Below are 5429 nucleotides of genomic sequence, written 5' to 3'. Positions count from 1 at the left end.
GATCCGTCATGCACAAAATCTGTTGAGGAACTAGATGGGTGTGCACGTGACCTGGTGTCTAAAGGCAGTTTAAGAATGGGAACAGAACATTTTGGGTATCGATGGAGGGGTTATGCTGTCCATCGTGTAAGTTCTCTTGTGCTCATATACCTATAAATTGGAAGTTGTACACAGAGTATATTCTGTTGAGGACTGTGAATTAATTCTGTTAAATGGAAGTCTTGACCATTCACTCCACGTATTGAGCTTTAATTTCAGTTCTATGCAGTGATTGACTGTTGTGTCAAAGAAGAATTGTCAGTAAAGACACTGCAAGAAAACTGCAGTGTTAGTCAGAAATCAGGAATAGTGGAAATCATAAGGTAAACAAGGGAAATTTTAATTTTTCAACAGGATTAGATCATGCTCTCCTTTCCCTCCCTTTCTCAGTTTAGAAAAACTATTTAAATGATCCTTTGGTTGAGAGAAGAAAATGCTAGAAGGGATATGTTAAAAAAATCTTACTTAAAACTTCATATTAAGAGCATTCGCAATACATTTAAAGATGAAGTTGCTTTTGCGGGGAACAGGTAATTAAAGGGGATGTAGAATACCAGTATCATCAGCCTGTATTGGATCTTCAAATCTGTCGAGTACTTGGTGGTTAGTCAGGGAGAAAATAAAGCTGATGGCTGCTTTCTGAGAAGAGATGAGATTTCCTATGTACGATAGAAGGTTTATACACTGTTCATTCTTTTCTAGAAGTAAAAGTTGTCGAATATCATAAATCTGCCAGAATATTCCAGGTTTCAAGAAATAAAAATTCAGCTTAAAACGAACTTCAGTCAAAACCAAACCTTTCTGGGGCATGTGTGTGGCTCAGCGGGTTAAGCCTCTGCCTTTGGCTCTGGTCATGATGCCAGTGTCCTGGGATCGAGCGCCACATCGGGCTCTCTGGTCAGCGGGGAGCCTGCTTCTTCCTCTGTCTCTGCCTGCCTCTCTGCCTACTTGTAATCTCTCTGTGTCAGATAAATAAATAAAATCTTAAAAACAAACAAACAAACAAAAAAACGTTCTGTGGTCTTGGGGAGCCTGGGTGGCTCAGTTGGCAGAGCATCTGCCTTTGGCTCAGGTCAGGATCCTGAGGTCCTGGGATTGAGCCCCACATCGGGCTCCCTGCTCAGAAGGTCTTACTTGGAAGGAAATGGGGCACTTACCCAGGTGGATAGGAGGTAGCTACCATAATAACACCTGCTTGTAACTGGGTTAATAGCCATGAGTTCACTTTGAGTTTCAAACTTTAATAAGCATGAAGGTTAGAACTCGGTTTATCTGGTACTACCAAAGCATCTTTTGAATTTTGATCCCATGAAGGAGAGAGATTATCAGCACATTGGTAAAATTTAAAAAATAACTGATGTATTTGTAGGATATTTTCCTGTATCATTCCATATATTCCTGATTCTCCTTTCTTTTGGTTGTGAAGGTGGTAATACATGCTTAGAAGAAATTAGGGGACAAAACAACATAAAGGTCACTTTTATTCTGCCCATGCCGAATTACTTTTATTTGACCAATTTATTTGTTTATTCCCTGGACCACAAATATTTGCATAATTATAGTTTTCTAGGTGCTGTTTAATATGCTAGTTTATTGAATATTGAAAGTGCTATAGGTTGTAGTTCCGTGTAGGAATGGAGGTATCAGGCAGTGTATGATACAAAACTAATTGAGTCTCCGGTTTGAAAGATGTCAGTTCTGACCTGTTGGTTCTCTGTGGTTCATTTTGGGTTTTTCTTCTCTAAGGAAATTTCTTGTGATCAATTCATAGTTTTAGGGATTCCTTTTTGTAGGAAATAAAGCTAACATCCAGTTTCCAGTTTTCTTTTTGTTTCGTTTTGTTTTGTTTTGCTTTGGGGGAGAATGAAAGTATGTCTCTGGATTCTTAGTATCTGTGGCGTGATTAACTTTGCCAAAGTCTTTCATGAAAAGAAAAAGTATGGAAGGCAATCCAGATTTAATGTCTTTCTACTAAATTTGTTGAATGTTGTGGTGCTCCAACTTTCCTATGTATCGGAATCCACTGGAATGCTTGTTGAAACACGTTGCTTGATTTCTGGCTCTACCCACCACCTTCCGGGTTTTTTTATGAAGTAGGTCTGGGTGGGGCCTGTGAATTTGCATATATTTCTTAGATGTTACTAGGTAATGTTAGTGCTGCTAGTGCTGGTCTAAAGAGCGCTATTGGGAACTATCGGTTAGATGACCTTAAATGCGAAAGAGAGGCAAGCGATGTTTCTTAATGAAACTGGAGATAGTTTTGATGTTACAGAAAATTGATGTTTTGGTATTTCACAGGGAATTTAAGAGAAGTGATATACATTCACGTTTTAATTAATTAATTAATTAATTAAAACGATTTTATTTGTCGGGGGAGGTGGGGGAGAATGAGGAAGCACAAGCAGGGAGAGCAGCAGGCAGAGGCAGAAGCAGGTTCCCTGCTAAGCGGGAAGCCCCATGCGGGATTTGATCACAGGACTCTGGGATCCTGACAGGAGCTGAATTCAGTTGCTTAAGTGCCTGAGCCACCAATGCATCCCTACATTCATTTTTTTCACTTAGATCTGGAATTAGATGCAATTTATTAAAAAAGACATTGTGTGTAGTAGATGAGCACTTATCAATTGGGGAACCATATCCACTAAATTTTTATCGTCCACATTGAAAAGTCAGATATTGTCTTGGGCTATTATTATGTGTGTCGGATTTCAGATACATGTAGTTTTAAAGGCTATTTCTTTGTAACGTATGTTAGAGCCAAATTTGATAGGTTAGTGAACTAACCTTTTAATAGAATGTTGGCCAAAGAACATGAATAGATAGTTAAAGAATGACAAATCAAGTCCATAAACATGAAAAATATATAAATTCTATTACTTCAATACAAAACAACATTTTTTGGCAAGTCAGATTTTAAAGACTACAAAAAACTTAGTGCATCTTGTAAGAAGTGGACATTGTAACAGCCTTGGTGGCTAAGATAAGCTGCTTTGATTTTCTGAAGGCCAGTTGGTAGCAATTCCTTTAAAAATATTTTTAGCTTGTGACCCAGCATTTGCACTAGGAAGTAGTGTTCTCTGCATATACATTCTCTGTGTAAATTCATTTGTTACATCATTATTACAACAAAAAATAGCTGCCTGGCCAATGCACTCAGTAAATGTTGGTAGTATGCTTCATGAGGGGCAGGTCTTTTGCTAAGACCACAAGGGTCTGTGGCCCAAAAAATGGAGTTTGATAGTAATTCTTGCTGCAAGTTAATAACAAACAAACAAAACAGTCTACATAGAGGTCAGGGAATTGATACTAAACTGTGTAATAGTTACAAATATTTTGCAGTTCTTAATACCGTCAGCTTTACTTTTCATATGGTAAAAACTGGAAATAACCCAAATGTCCTTCAGTACTTGAGTGGCACATCCATACCAGATGGAATACTTCTCAGCAGTTAAGAAGGAACAAACTCTGGATGCATGCAGCAACTAGTGTGGATTTCAAGGGCATGATGCTGAGTGGAAAAAGCCAATCTGTACAGGTCACTCACTGTAGGCAGCCAATCATGTTTTTGTTATCACAAAGTTAGATTAGCAGTCACCAAAGGGTTAGGGCTGATGAGGTTGGGGGTGGGGTGGGTGGTTGTGACTGGAAAGGGGTACTGAGAGGGAATGTTTTTGTGTTGATGAAATCTGATCTTGATTGTGGTGGTTGTTACCTGAATCGACACTTGTGAGTGGGTGACCTAAAATGGTACACATGCATCCCAATGTCAGTTTCCTGGTTTTGATGTCCTGTAATCCAGAGGATGCAACCCTGTCTGGGAAATGGGGTGGAAATTATATGGGACTTCATACTGTTTTGCAATACCCTGTGAATCTGTAATTATTTCAAAGTAAAATGTGAAGTTTTAGAAAGAATATCTAATAAAAGGAAGTGTTCACAGTATTAGAATAAAACAAGTTTCAGAGTGATAAAACATATAATCCCACCTTAATATTTCATATCACTTAATACATTTACCTGGAAGTAATGAGTGATCAAAATATTCTGAGCAGTAGCATGGTGGATTCTTTTGGATTCTTTTGTGAGTGTGTGTATGCTTCTCTATAACGTCGATAGTTTAGATGAGCTGGTGTCACTTTTGTCGTTTGAAAAACTGTATTCATAATAAGTTCCAAAAATCTAATTCTGGAATGTTGAAATTTAAATAACAGTTACATTGAGATTGGAAAGTTTTGTTTATATTGGTTACACCAAGTTAGCATTTAAATAGCTCTTAGCTGAGATTGGAGAGTATATTTATCCTCTAAAACGTGTTGTGTATGTAAATTTAAAGCTGTTTTTTGCTCTTGGTATGACAAATGTCCCGTTTGATGTTCTGACTCCCCAGTGTTGTCCAATGTAAGTATATACATTCCAGGCCACATGAAATTTCAAGCTTCATTAACCACATTGAGAAAGTAAAAAGCAGGCAAAATGATTATTTTTAAAGATTCTATTTATTTTTTGTCAGAGAGCAAGAGAGAGAGCAAGAGCTCGAGCAGATGTGCTCTCAAGCCAGAGAGCCCCTGTGGGCACATGCACAATCCAGGGGGAGGGGCAGGCAGAGGAGGCAGACCAGGCAGAAATGAGAAGCAGTCTTCCTGGTAAGCAAAGAGCTGGATGTGGAATTTGATCCCAGGACTCTGAGATGACAACCTGAGCTCAAGCTTAATTAACTGAGCCACCCAGGTGTCCTTTGTTGTAATCATTTTTAAGAAATTTAGACCCCCCTACCCCTCACCAGGACCCTGTGAGCACTTTAACAATTCCTTTGGAAACTTTATCTCTAAACCTCCCTGATAGTGTTGACGATCATTCCCAAGCATATGGCCTATTGATAGACATGTAAAGGGTCTCACAAAAAGGTTTTACTACTAGTAGTGAATAAACTTTCCCCCCAAAAATAGCTGGCCCCTCAAGGTCCTAGAAACCTTGCTTCCAAAATTCCTTAGAGACTGACACCATCCCTAATCCCTTCCCCACCTTACAAGTATATAATAGACCACTCCTGAGAACCCCAGGGCAGCATCTCTTCCTGCCCACAGGTCCTGTCCCCATACTTTAATAAATCACCATTTTGCACCAGAGAGGCCTCAAGAATCCTTTCTTGGTACTGAGCTCCAGACCTCACCCCACCAAACCTCACCTATGTTCTAGAAGTTCATCATTTGGTGTCCAACTGGGGCTGTGAGTCTTTACATTTGGACTCTGAGCTTTGGTGCAAAGTTGGTGAGTCCGTTCTCGCTCCTTCCTTTACTCTCACTTCAGGGCTTTTCAGGAGTATGGTCTTATTGGAACACTTGCATGTCAGTTGCTCAGACTTTAATCCTCTAGCCCGTGGCTAATCCACA

General features: G+C 39.3%; 1 non-coding gene across 1 annotated transcript; it reads left to right on the top strand.

The window, feature by feature from the left end:
* Positions 1–3147: 3147 nt before the first annotated feature.
* On the top strand, positions 3148–3297 carry LOC122890802. The gene has a single exon (XR_006381224.1). It is a non-coding gene; the product is annotated as a small nucleolar RNA SNORA62/SNORA6 family (small nucleolar RNA).
* The last annotated feature ends 2132 nt before the right edge of the window (positions 3298–5429 follow it).

Source organism: Neovison vison, chromosome 11 (genome assembly GCF_020171115.1).
Source record: "Neovison vison isolate M4711 chromosome 11, ASM_NN_V1, whole genome shotgun sequence".
In the NCBI taxonomy this organism is placed as follows: Eukaryota; Metazoa; Chordata; class Mammalia; order Carnivora; family Mustelidae; genus Neogale; species Neogale vison.
Note: the sequence above shows the minus strand (reverse complement) of the source record. Positions and strands in the feature narration are given on the sequence as shown.